This window comes from Tamandua tetradactyla, chromosome 2 (genome assembly GCF_023851605.1).
Source record: "Tamandua tetradactyla isolate mTamTet1 chromosome 2, mTamTet1.pri, whole genome shotgun sequence".
Lineage (NCBI taxonomy): Eukaryota > Metazoa > Chordata > Mammalia > Pilosa > Myrmecophagidae > Tamandua > Tamandua tetradactyla.
Window position 1 is genome coordinate 223,733,240 of NC_135328.1, and position 14,200 is coordinate 223,747,439.

Below are 14,200 nucleotides of genomic sequence, written 5' to 3' on the forward strand. Positions count from 1 at the left end.
ACTATTTCTATTACATCTGCAAAGCAAGGGCTCTGACAATGAACTAAACGGCCGCGAGGCGCCCAGACGCGCCTGCGCGCAGGCAGGGGGCTTGGTCCCCGCCGCACACCGGTTTCTAACGGGCGGCGGCGCATCGGAGAGCAGGTCGTGGACTCATTGCCCGGCGCAGTCGGGCCCAACCCGCAGTTTCCTCGCGTCGCCGCTAGGCGATGGACTGCAGACCCGCGGCCGCCGGCGACCCCGTCTCCTAGCAACGCCGACGCCGGGTGGCGCGCACGGAAGCCTAGGGGATGTAGTCCGCTCCTGCCCAGCCCGGCGGCGACGACAAGGGCCGAAACTACACTTCCCAGAGAGCGCCGCGCGCAGCTCCCGCGGCTCTCGAGGCTCCGGCGCCGGAAGCCACTTGCCGCGCGGCCCGCCGGGAGTTGTCGTTTTCTTCGGGGAGCCACCATCCGTCGTGGCGGGCTGGGCCGGCGGAGACACTACAAGTCCCAGTGGGCGCGGCGCGGCCGCCGGGGGGCGGGGGCACGAGGGGGAAACCCGAGGCGCGCTGGGGTGAGTGGGACGCGGGGAGCGGGGCCGCCGGCCGCGAAGGGAGTGGGGACCCAGGCCGGGGCGTCGGGCTGCGCTGGGGGTCCTGCCGCGAGGCCGGGGGCGTGCTTCGAGCGGGCCGGGGCCCTGGCCGTGCCGCTGCAATCCCAGCCCCCGCCTCGCAGCCCCGCCGAGCGCCCCGACCCGGCCAGCCTGCACCCGGGGCTCGGGCGGTGGGTCGGGAGGAGGCTCTGCGCGTGGGGCGGGGTCTCCCGGGGCCTAGGGGAGGAGCGAGCTACGGGCTGCGCGCCGGCTCCTGCTGGCCGAGCCGCGCCCCACGCACGCCCCCTCGGCCGCGAGTGCCCAGGGTAGCCGCGCAGGTCACTCTTCATTTTAAAATCGAACGCTGGGGCAGTCGGAGGTTGGCGGGAAAATCACGCCGAAAGTCCTTTCCGCGCCGCGGGCGGCGGCACGTTGGGCCTCCGCGTGCTGCACTTTGGGGTCCCCTGTCTGCGTGTCGTCCGCCGCGGCGCAGAGCCGGCGAGGTCCCCTTTCTCACCCCAGCTCGCAGCTCGGCCGCCTACCGAGGACTGCGGCCGCCCCGCCAGCCCCGCCCTGCTGGCCTGTGCCCGGTTCCGTGAACGGAGGCCTGCCCGAGTCCGTCCCGTGGGGCCTCCCTGCGCGGGGCGTCCGGCCGGGGTCCTGGTCATCCGCCCGAGGGCACCCACCGTCCCTGCGGGCAGCGGCAGCTCCCCGGCGCGCCCACCCGCGCGCTTCCCTGCAGGCCGCACCGGTAAAGGCACAGCGGCCGTGGCGTCGTTTTTCTTGGGGGCCGATTTACAGAAACTCCCGTCGCGGTTTTCATTTCCTTAATCTCCGTTTGCCCAGTCTCGGTGTTTTTGCTGCGACAAAGTTTTCAGAGTTGAAGCTGACAGCACTTTTTAGCGAATGGGCATGGGATAACTCACGTGCAGGGTGTGTGCACGCCCAGGGGCTTGCACGGAGGGTTTATGGACCCCACCGGGGCTTGGGGTGGGACGGCCGGCCAGTCCCTGCGCCCGGTGGCCGGCCTGTGGGTGGCCCGTCCGAGGCGCGCTGACGCCGCTATCCCCTTGCCATGGCATATTCCCCTCCTGGAAAGTCCTTAGGCGCCGAGCTAGGCGGATGTTGGGAAAGCTGAGAGGGGTCCGCGTGCCCCGGCTCCCTGGAACCTGCTGCAGCTGCGCGACGCCGTCCACGGGCTGGTCTGCTGCGCCCTGGTCGCCCGGCCAGCCCGGGTGGGCCTACTCCGCTGCCATCAGCCCTCACCCTAACCCTGCGCTCGGTCCAGACACCTTCTCCCAGCGGCGCTCAGGCCAGGTCCCTCCATCACAGGCTCTCAGCACAGATTCCGGCATGTAGTCCGTGGTCCGCTAGGACCCGCTCTTCCCCTCGGGCCCTTAGGGCAGGGTTTGTCTTCCAGGGAGGGAAAGCGTATTGTTTGTGCTTTTTGTACCCTGCCTTTGCTTAACTACAGTCATGAGGAGATCCTCCTGTGTCCTCTTTGAGAATCTTCATAGATGCAGCGTCTACACTGAGATGTCTGAACCAGCCCCTTGTGCGATGTGAGTCCAGGATCCCTGTGTGTTCTGTGTCAGTATTCAGATGTTCCCACGCCCTTGGTTGAAAATACCAGCTTTTCCCAATTGAGCTGCTTTGGCATCTTGTTGAGAGTCGGGTATGTTTTTGTGGGAGTCTCCTCCTGGCCTCTGTTCTGTCTCCCCAGGTTGATTTCTTTGTCCTTGTAACTTAATCGTAGGTCTTGAAGTAAGAGGGCGTAAGCCATCCCTCTTGGTTCTTTTAAAGCCGCTGACCACTCCTGGGGCCCCCCATAGGGCCTTCACTGACCCTGCAAGCTGGACACCCCCGGCTGAGGCCCCTTACCGAAAGGCTCTTTGCGGGCACCCACACCCAAGGGGCCTGGGGTCAGGAATGTCGCTTTCTGGGAACATATCGTCAGTGGCCGCCCATTTCACCTGGCAGAATGCCATTGAAACGACATTTTTTAAAAATTTCATTTTCCAATTATTTGTTATTAGAATATAGAAATAGTTAATTAAAAAAAATTATTTATTTATTTTTGGGGGTATAGTTAATTTTGTATATTGACTGTGTGTGCTTGGAACATTGCTAGATCACGTGTAAGTCATGGTACATGATTGCTTTTGTGTTTTGTAGCTTAGGAGTTCCCTTGTAAACAGCCATGTTGTCTGCTTAGAGACAGTTTTATTTCTTTCTTCCTGTCCCTTATGGCTTTCATTTTGCTCTCTGGTCGTCTTGGAATGGCTGGAACCTGCGGTTGTATTCTGCAATGAGAATTCAGACACGTTAGTGTTTGCAGTCTTAGTGGGAAAGGCTCAGTATCTCACTGTTGATTATGATGTTACCTGTAGGCTCTTTTAAACATCTCCTTTGTCGGATTGAGGATGTTTTCTTGTTTCTTGTTTGCTGGGAGTTATCATGAATGGGCCTTAAATTTTGTCAAATGCTTGTTTAGCTCTTGAAATTATCATATGATTTTTCTCCTTTAGTCTGTTAAAGTGGTGAACTGCAATCATTTTTTTTTTCTGCTTAAATCTCTTCAATGGCTTTTTTAAAAAACATTTTTATTTAAGAAAACAAGCAAGACATTTAGAACCACCAAAAATGGATATCTTAGTAAGGTTAATGTGCTGGTTTGAAATGATGTATGTTCCCTAGAAAAGCCATGTTTTAATTCTAATCCCATTTTGTAATGGCAGCCATTTCTTCTAATCCCTATTCAGTGCTGTATGTTTGAAACTGTAATCAGATCATCTCCCTGGAGATGTGATTTAATCAAGAGTGGTTGTTAAACTGCGTCAGGTGACAACATGTCTCCACCCATTTGGGTGGGTCTTGATAAGTTTCTGAAGTCCTATAAAAGAGGAAACATTTTGGAGAATGAAAGAGATTCAGAGAGCAGAGCAGAATGACATAGCCACGAGAAACAGAGTCCACCAGCCAGCGACCTTTGGAGATGAAGAAGGAAAACGCCTCCCAGGGAGCTTCATGAAGCAGGAAGCCAGGAGAGAAAGCTAGCAGATGATGCCATGTTCGCCATGTGTCCTTCCATCTGAGAGAGAAGCCCTGACTGTGTTCGCCATGTGCCTTCTCACTTGAGAGAGAAACCCTGAACTTCATCGGCCTTCTTGAACCAAGGTATCTTCCCTGGATGCCTTTGCTTGGACATGTCTATAGACTTCTTGTAATTGGGACATTTTCTCAGCTTTAGAACTGTAAACTACCAACTTATTAAACTCCCCTCTTAAAAGCCATTCCAAAGAAATCAAAGCAGAAAAATCACATGATCATCTCAATTGATGCAGAGAAGGCATTTGACAAGATTCAACATCCTTTCCTGTTGAAAACACTTCAAAAGATAGGAATACAAGGGAACTTCCTTAAAATGATAGAGGGAATATATGAAAAACCCACAGCTAATATCATCCTCAATGGGGAAAAATTGAAAACTTTCCCCCTAAGGTCAGGAACAAGACAAGAATGCCCATTATCACCACTATTATTCAACATCGTGTTGGAGGTTCTAGCCAGAGCAATTAGACAAGAAAAAGAAATACAAGGCATCAAAATTGGAAAGGAAGAAGTAAAACTATCACTGTTTGCAGACGATATGATATTATATGTTGAAAACCCAGAAAAATCCACAACAAAACTACTAGAGCTAATAAATGAGTACAGCAAAGTAGCAGGTTACAAGATCAACCTTCAAAAATCTGTAGCATTTCTATACACTAGTAATGAACAAGCTGAGGCGGAAATCAAGAAACGAATCCCATTTACAATTGCAACTAAAAGAATAAAATACCTAGGAATAAATTTAACTAAAGAGACAAAAAACCTATACAAAGAAAACTACAAAAAACTGTTAAAAGAAATCACAGAAGACCTAAATAGATGGAAGGGCATACCGTGTTCATGGATTGGAAGACTAAATATAGTTAAGATGTCAATCCTACCTAAATTGATTTACAGATTCAATGCAATACCAATCAAAATCCCGACAACTTATTTTTCAGAAATAGAAAAGCCAATAAGCAAATTTATCTGGGAGGGCAGGGTGCCCCGAATTGCTAAAAGTATCTTGAGGGAAAAAAACGAAGCTGGAGGTCTCACGCTGCCGGACTTTAAGGCATATTATGAAGCCACAGTGGTCAAAACAGCATGGTATTGGCGTAAAGATAGATACATCGACCAATGGAATCGAATAGAGTGCTCAGATATAGACCCTCTCATCTATGGACATTTGATCTTTGATAAGGCATTCAAGCCAACTCACCTGGGACAGAACAGTCTGTTCAATAAATGGTGCCTAGAACTGGATATCCATATGCAAAAGAATGAAAGAAGACCCATCTCTCACACCCTATACAAAAGTTAACTCAAAATGGGATCAAAGATCTAAACATTAGGTCTAAGACCATAAAACAGTTAGAGGAAAATGTAGGGAGATATCTTATGAAACTTACAATTGGAGGCGGTTTTATGAACCTTAAACCTAAAGCAAGAGCACTGAAGAAAGAAATAAATAAATGGGAGCTCCTCAAAATTAAACACTTTTGTGCATCAAAGAACTTCATCAAGAAAGTAGAAAGAGAGCCTACACAATGGGAGACAATATTTGGAAACGACATATCAGATAAAGGTCTAGTATCCAGAATTTATAAAGAGATTGTCCAACTCAACAACAAAAAGACAGCCAACCCAATTACAAAATGGGAAAAAGACTTGAACAGACACCTCTCAGAAGAGGAAATACAAATGGCCAAAAGGCACATGAAGAGATGCTCAATGTCCCTGGCCATTAGAGAAATGCAAATCAAAACCACAATGAAATATCATCTCACACCCACCAGAATGGCCATTATCAACAAAACAGAAAATGACAAGTGCTGGAGAGGATGCGGAGAAAGAGGCACACTTATGCCGCTGATAGCTTCAGCCGGGCCGCGCGACCGGTACACTGGGTAGGGGTTTGGGGCGAGCTCGCAGGGAATTAACCTGGGTAAGCTGGAGCCGGCGCTTTCCCCAGCCGGCGGTCGCGAGAAAAGTCTTCACTGAGGCCAGATGCAGGTTAAAGCTTTATTGTTACACTCCGGGATGGGCCACCTGGGAACCCGAGGAGTGAGACGTCTGGGGTCCGAAGACCCCGGGGCTCGGACGACCCAGAGCGGGGTAAGCGTGGGGCTTAAGTACTCTCGGGGAGGGGTGGAGTCTTGGGCGCACACGTCAGGAAGGGACAGCCAATCACACAAGCAGGAGGCAGTTGCTAGGCTGAGGGCTTAGGTTAGGTATAGAGGAGTGAAGAGAATAACAGGAAGGCTTGCGGTTTAGTGGTGAGCTACGGAAATGGGCGGTCTACAACAAGAGGGGGAAGGGGGGAACAGAGAGGGGGGTTACAGGTACGGAGGGCAGAGAGTGAATGTAGAGAGGGAGAGAAGGATTAAAAAATTTTAAGCATGGCTAGGCTCCAGTCCCTGAGAAATATGCCACACACTTATCCACTGTTGGTGGGAATGTCAAATGGTGCAACCACTGTGGAAGGCAGTTTGGCGGTTCCTCAAAAAGCTGAATATAGAATTGCCATACGACCCAGCAATACCATTGCTAGGTATCTACTCAAAGGACTTAAGGGCAAAGACACAAACGGACATTTGCACACCAATGTTTATAGCAGCGTTATTTACAATTGCAAAGAGATGGAAACAGCCAAAATGTCCATCAACAGAAGAGTGGCTAAACAAACTGTGGTATATACATACGATGGAATACTATACAGCTTTAAGACAGGATAAACTTATGAAGCATGTAATAACATGGATGGACCTAGAGAATATTATGCTGAATGAGTCCAGCCAAAAACTAAAGGACAAATACTGTATGGTCCCACTGATGTGAACAGACATTCGAGAATAAACTTGGAATATGTCATTGGTAACAGAGTCCAGCAGGAGTTAGAAACAGGGTAAAATAATGGGTAATTGAAGCTGAAGGGATACAGACTGTGCAACAGGACTAGATACAAAAACTCAAAAATGGACAGCACAATAATACCTAATTGTAATGTAATTATGTTAAAACACTGAATGAAGCTGCATCTGAGCTATAGTTTTTTTTTGTTTGTCTGTTTGTGTCTTTTGTTTTTTTTTCCTTTTCTTTTTTTATTATTATTATTATTTTAATTTTTTTCTCTATATTAACATTCTATATCTTTTTCTGTTGTTTTGCTAGTTCTTTTCCTAAATCGATGCAAATGTACTAAGAAATGATGATCATGCATCTATGTGATGATGTTAAGAATTACTGATTGCATATGTAGAATGGAATGATTTCTAAATGTTGTGTTAATTTCTTTTTTTTCTTTAATTAATAATAATAAAAAAGCCATTCCATTTCTGGTATATTGCATTCCAGCAGCTAGCAAAGTAGAACAGTTAAAATAAGCATATTTTTTAAATGTTTTTTTAATTGTATAATATATATACAAAGCAAAGGAAAAAGCAATAGTTTTCAAAGCACTCTTCAACAAGTAGTTTACAGGACAGAATACCATAGGCATATTTAAATAAAGTATCCCAGTAATCATTGTAAAATCTGTGTTTGCACAGTGAGTTTCATAAACCAATTTAAAATTGAGGCAACAAGGAAAAGAATCTACAATTTCAGAGCAGAGTTTCTTAAATTCTAAATATTAAACACTAACTTACATACCATTTGATCAGCTGTCACAACCGTGAATGTTCTCAAAATATCAAGTTGAAAGTTATTACAAATATCTATGTTGCTATAGTAATGACCGTATTACTAAACATTTTCCTGATTTCAGGAAAATATGAGGATACAAATGTTTTTGCAATTAACATATGAAAATCTTAACCATCTAAAATGGATATCTAAGTTAGCTTATCTTTAGGCATATTTAAATAAAATATCTAAATAATCATTGTAAAGCCTGTTTGTACAATGTGTTTCATAAACCAATTTTAAATTAAATCAATGAAGGAAAAAAATCTACAGATACAGATAGAGTTTCTTAAATTCTAAATATTAAATACTATCTTAAATGCCATTTGATTAATTATTAAAACTGCATCCTCAAAAAAACATAGTTTGTCTTTTACCATTTTTTTTTGTTGTAAAGTATAATGTCTATATACAAAGGAAAGAAAGAAAAAAGGAGTAATTTTTCAAGCACACTTCAACAAGCAGCTGCAGAACAGGCCCATAGTTTGTCATGGGCTCCTGAGCCCTCAACTCAGGTTATTCCTTTTAGCTGCTCCAGAACACGGGAGGTTTGCCAGAGACATAAAATGGGATCACAGTATCTGTCCTTTTGTGTCTGACTTACTTCAGTCAGCATTATGCCCTCAGGGCTCATCCACGCTGCTATATGTTTCGGGACATCACTTTGTCTAAATGTTGCATAATATTCCATTGTATGTATATAACACATTTTGTTTATCCACTCATCTGTTGATGGGTACCTGGTTTGTTTCCATCTCCTGGCAGTTGTGAATAATGCTGTTCTGAACATTGGTGTGCAAATATCTGTTCGAGTCACTGCCCTCTGCTCTACTGGGTATGTATCGAGTATTGATATTGCTGGGTCGTAGAGCATCTCAATGTTTAGTTTTCTGAGGAATTGCCATACTGATTTCCATAGCAGCTGAGCCATTGTGCATTCCCACCAAGAGTGAATAAGTGTTACTCTTTCCCCACATCCTCTCCAACAGTCATAGCTTCCTGCTTGTTAAACTGGTGTGAGATGGTATCTCATTGTCATCTTGATTTGCATTTCCCTTACAGCTAATGAAGATGAGCAACTCTTCATATGCTTTTTAGCCATTTGTATTTACTCTACAGAAAAGTATCTGTTCATATCCTCTGCCCATTTTATGATTGGGTTGTTTGTTCTTTTGTTGAGCTGTATATATATATTTTTATGTACACAGGATATCAACCCTTTATCTGATATGTGGTTTCCAAATATTTTCTCCCATTGAGTTGGCTCCTCTTTATCTTTTTAACAAAGTCCTTTGAGGCATAGAAGCTCTAGCTCTTAAGGAGTTCCCATTTGTCTATTTTTTCTTTTGCTGCTTGTACTTTAGGTGTAAAGTTTAAGAAATTACCTTCTATTACTACATCTTGAAGACATCTCCCTATATTTTCTTCTAGAGGTTTTATGATACTGCCTCTTACACTTAAATCTTTAATGCATTTTGAATTAATTTTTGTATAGGGTGTAAGGTAGGGGTCCTCTTTCATTCTTTTGGCTATTGAGATCCAGTTCTCCCATGCCCATTTGTTGAAAAGACTTCTGTCCCAGTTCAGTGGATTTGGGAGCCTTATCGAAAATCCAATGCCCATAGATTTGGTGGTCTGTCTGTGCACTCTCGATTCTATTCCACCGGTCAGTCCTTCTATCTTTGTGCCAATGCCATGCTGTTTTGGCCACTGTGGCTTGATAAGTTGGCTTTAAAGTCAGGAAGTGATAGTCCTCCCACACTTTCTTCTTTTTTAGGATTTCTTTAGCTATTCAGAGTCTCTTTCCCTTCCATAAAATTATTTATTTATTTGCTTGGGCAGGCACTGGGAATTGAACCCGTGTCTCTGGCATGGCAGGCAAGAACTCTGCCTGCTGAGATGCCGTGGCCTGCCTCCTTCCATATAATTTTGATAACCATCTTTTCCTAGTCTTCAGAGTAGGTCGTTGGGATTTTTATTGTTATTGCATTGAATGTGTAAATCAGTTTGGGTAGAATTGACATTTTGATAACATTCAACCTCCCTATCCATGAGCATGGAATATCTTTCCATCTATTTAGGTTATTTTTTATTTCTTTCAGCAAATTTCTATGTACAAGTCCTTCACATCCCTGGTTAGGCTTTTTCCTAGATATGTGGTTCTGGTTGCTATTCTGAGTGGAATTTTTCCTTAATTGTCACCATGGATAGGTCATTGCTTGTGTGTAGGAACATTACTGATTTTTGTATATTAATCTTGTATCCTGCCACTTTGCTGAATTTATTAGCGCAAATAGTTTTCTGTGGATTTCTCAACATTTTCGAAGTATAGGATTATGTCATCTGCAAATAATGAAAGTTTTACTTCTTCCTTTCCTATTTGGATACCTTTTGTTTCTTTCTCCTAATTGCCCCTGCGAGTATTTCTAAGACAATGTTGAATAACAGTGGTGACAGTGGGCGTCCTTGTCTCATCCCTGATCTCAAGAGGAATGCTTTCAATTTCTCACCAGTAAGTATGATGCTGGCTATGAGTTTTTCATATATGCCCTTTATGATATTGAGGAAATTTCCTTCAATTCCTAACTTTTGAAGTGTTTTTATCAGGAAAGGATGCTGGATTTTGTTGAATGCTTTTTTCAGCATCCATCGATATGATCATGTGATTTTGTTCCCTTTCAGTCTATTGATGGGCTGTATTAGGTTGAATGATTTTCTTATATTGAACCACCCTTGCATTCCTGGTATGAACCCCACTTAGTCATGATGTATAATTCTTTTAATGTGCTGGATACAATTTGCTAGTATTTTGTGAAGAATTGTCACATCTCTGTTCATTACGGAGATTCGTCTGTAGTTTTCTTTTCTTGTATGGTCTTTATCCAATTTTGATATTAGAGTGATGTTAGCTTCATAAAATGAGTTAGGTAGTGTTCCTTTTTTCTCAGTTTTTTGCAGGAGTTTGAGCAGGATGGTGTTCATTCTTTTTGAAATATTTGATAAAATTTCTCTGTGAAGCCATCTGGTCCTGGGCTTTTCTTTATGGAAGATTTTTCATGACTAATTGAATCTCTTTATTTGTAATTGGTTTGTTGAGATCTACTTCTTGAGTCAGTGTAGGTATTTTGTGTGTTTCTAGGAATTTGTCCATTTCATCTAAGTTGTCTAGTTTGTTGGTATATAGTTGTTCATAATGTTCTCTTATGATTTTTAAAATTTCTTCATGATCTGAAGTTATGACCCCTCTCTCATTTCTGATTTTTTTTTTTTGTCCTTTCTCTTTTTTTCTTTGTTAGTCTAGCTAGGGGTCCATCAATTTTAACGATTTCCTCAAAGAACCAACTTTTACTTTTGTTTATTGTTTCTATTCTTTTAGTGTTCGCAGTTTGTTTATTTCTGCTTTAGTCTTTATTATTTCTTTTATTTGCTTTGAGGTGAGTTTGTTGTTCTTTCTCAGAATTCTTCAGGTGAGCAGTTAAATCCCCAAGTTTTCATTTACGGCAATAAATTTCACTCTCAGGACCCCTTTTGTTGCTGAGATGTGGCCTCTCTCTCTCTCAGCCAACACGACATGCAAACTCACTGCCCTCCCCTCTCTATGTGGGACATGACTCCCAGGGGTGTGGACCTTCCTGGCAACGTGGGACAGAAATCCTAGAATGAGCTGAAACTCAGCATCAAGGGATTGGGAAAACCTTCTTGACCGAAAGGGGGGAAGAGAGAACTGAGGCAAAATAAAGTGTCAGTGGCTGAGGGATTCCAAACAGAGTTGAGAGGTCATCCTGGAAGTTATTCTTACGCATTGTATAGACATCACCTTTTTAATTAAAGTATAATGGAGAAGCTGGAGGGAACCGCCTGAAAATGTAGAGCTGTGTTCCAGTAGCCATGTTTCTTGAAGACGATTGTATAATGATACAGCTTTCTCAGTGTGACTGTGTGATTGTGAAAACCTTGTGTCTGATGCTCCTTTTACCTACCTTATCAACAGACAAGTAAAACATGTGAATTAAAAATAAATAAATAATAGGGGAAACAAATGTCAGAATACATTTAGTAGATTGAAATGCTAGTGGTCAATGAAAGAGAGGGGTAAGGGGTATGGTATGTATGATTTTTTTCCTGTTTTCATTTTATTTCTTTTTCTGAATTGATACAAATGTTCTAAGAAATAACCATGATGATGAATATACAATTATGTGATGAAAAAAAGAGAAGTGTTCAATTGTATGTTGATTGGTTTTATTAATAAAAATTAAAAAAAGAATTCACTCTCAGCACTGCCTTTGCCACATCCCATAAGTTTTGATATGTTGTATTCTCATTAGCGTTTGTCTCCGGATATTTACTGATTTCTCTAGCAATTTATTCCTTGACCCACTGATTATCTAAGAGTGTGTTGTTTAATCTCCATATATTGTGAAAGCTCTGGTTCTTTGGTGATTACTAATTTCCAGCTTCATTCCATTGTGACCAGAGAAAGTGCTCTGGATAACTTCAATCTTATTACATTCATACAGACTCGGTGTGTGTCCAGCGTACGAGCTGTCCTGGAGAACGTTCCATGTGCACTAGGGAAGAATGTGTCCTGGCGTTTTGGGATGTAGTGACCTACATATGTCCATTAGATCTAATTAACTTAGCTTATTGTTTAGGTCCCTGTTTCCTTGCTGATCCTCTGTCTGGTCGTTCTCTCTGTAGTGGGGAGTGGTGCATTGAAGTCTCCCTCTATTCCTGTTGTTTGTCTGTAGCGCCCTTCAGCTTTTCCATATGTGCCTCCTGTGCTTTGGAGCGCCTTGATTAGGGGCACATACATTTATGACTGTTATTTCTTCCTGGTGAATTGTCCCTTTTATTAATACGTATTGTCCTTCTTTGTCTCTTATGATGACTTTACATGTAAAGTCTATTGTGTCTGCTATTAGTATAGCTACTTCTGCTTCCTTTGGTCACACTTTGCATAGAAGATCTTCTTCCATCCTTTTACTTTCAATCTTACTGTGTCCTTGCATGTAAGATGCATCTTTTGTAAACAGCATATAGAAGGATTAGGTATTTTTTATCCATTCAGCCAATCTGTATCTTCTACTTAGTGATTTTAGTCCATTAACTTTCAAAGTAATTATGTAAAAGTGGTTCTTGATTTTACTATCCTGTCCCTTTAGTTTTTACTTGTCAGATCTGTATATTATTTTCCCTCTCTCTCTTTCTACTCTTTAAATTACCGTTACTGGTTTTCTTCAATTCTGTGTCCTCCTCCAGGCCTCCCTCTCCTGTCTTTTTATTTTTCCAGCTGAAAAGACTTCCTTTAGTATTTCTTGTAGGGAAGCTGTCTATTTGTCTAGTTCTCTCAATTTTGTTTCTCTTTGAAGATTTTCATCTTTCCCTCAATTTTAAAACAACTTGGCTGGATAAAGAATTCTTGCTGGAAGTCTTTCTCCTTCAGGATCTGAAATTTATCACACCTTCTGCCTTCTCTCTTCCAAGGTGCCTGTTGAGTAGTCTGAAGTCAGTCTTTCGTGTTTTCCCTTGTGTGTCGCAGGTTGCTTTTCCCACGCTATTTCAGGAACTTCTATTTCAGTTCAACACCTGACACTTTGGTTAGTGTGTCTTGGAGTAGGTCTGTTTGGGTTTATTTTATTTGGAGTTCGCTGGGCCTCTTTGATTTGCATATTTATCTTTTATAAAGGTTCGGAAACTTTTTCTGATTATATCTTCCACTAGCATTCTCAGCCCTTTACTCTTCTCTTCTCCTTCTGGACACCAATGATTCTAATATTTGTGCACTTCTTATTGTCCATCATTTCCCTAAGACCCAGTTGCATTTTTTCCATCTTTCTTGCCATTTGTTCTTTTGTGCATTCTAGTTCAGTTGTTCTGATTACTAGCTCACTTTTTCTTCCTTTTGCTTCTGTGCTGGTTTGAAAGAAAGCATGCCCCCTAGAAAAGCCATGTTTTAATCAAAGTCCCATTTCATAAAGGTAGAATCATCCCTATACAATACTATATGTTTGAAACTGTGATTAGGTCATCTCCCTGGATGATGTGATTTAGTCAAGAGTGGTTATTAAGCTAGATTAGGTGATGACATGTCTCCACCCATTTGAGTGGGACTTGATTGGTTTATTGGAGTCCTATAAAAGGAAACATTTTGGAGAAAAGAGATTCAGAGAGAGCAGAGAAGGCTGCAGCAGCATGAAGCAGAGTCCACCAGCCAGTGACCTTTGGAGATGAAGAAGTAAAACGTGTCCTGGGGAGCTTCATGAACCAGGAAGCCAGGAGAGAAAACTAGCAGATGACGCCGTTTCTGCCATGTGCCCTTCCAGCTGAGAGAGAAACCCTGAACTTCATCGGCCTTCTTGAACCAAGGTATCTTTATCTGGATGCCTTAGGTTGGACATTTCTATAGACTTGCTTTAACTGGGACATTTTCTTGGCCTTAGAACTGTAAACTAGCAACTCATTACATTTCCCCTTTTTAAAAGCCATTCCATTTCTGGTATATTGCATTCCAGCAGCTAGCAAGCTAGAACAGCTTCTTTAAATCTGCTATCGTGGTCTCCAGTACATTTCTAATTTGGTGTACTGAATCTTCCATTTCTGTGAGATCTGCCATTTTTTTCCATTTGCTCTTCCAAATTCTTCTTTATGCTCTTCTGGTGTCTTCCTGGTGTCCTTTATTTCCTTATAAATGTCCTTGAGTACTTGTTCCGGATTCTGTGTCCTCTCTGCAATTTTGATGTCGTCGTTTGGCTGGGCCCTTTCTGCCTGGATGTTCCTGTGCTTTGTGATTTTCTCTTGTGCTCAGGGCATTTGATAACCTTGATATGGTTATTCTGCAAGTTGG

The 14,200-nt window shown here is 43.1% G+C and overlaps 1 protein-coding gene across 1 annotated transcript in view; it reads left to right on the top strand.

Moving 5' to 3' along the window:
* Positions 1 to 544: 544 nt before the first annotated feature.
* Positions 545 to 14,200, top strand: part of C2H1orf159 (chromosome 2 C1orf159 homolog) — a 37,401-nt gene continuing 23,745 nt past the window's right edge. Inside the window, exon 1 of the mRNA XM_077151631.1 lies at positions 545 to 555. The gene's annotated coding sequence lies outside the window, so the exon portion shown is untranslated. The remainder of the gene's footprint in view (positions 556 to 14,200) is intronic.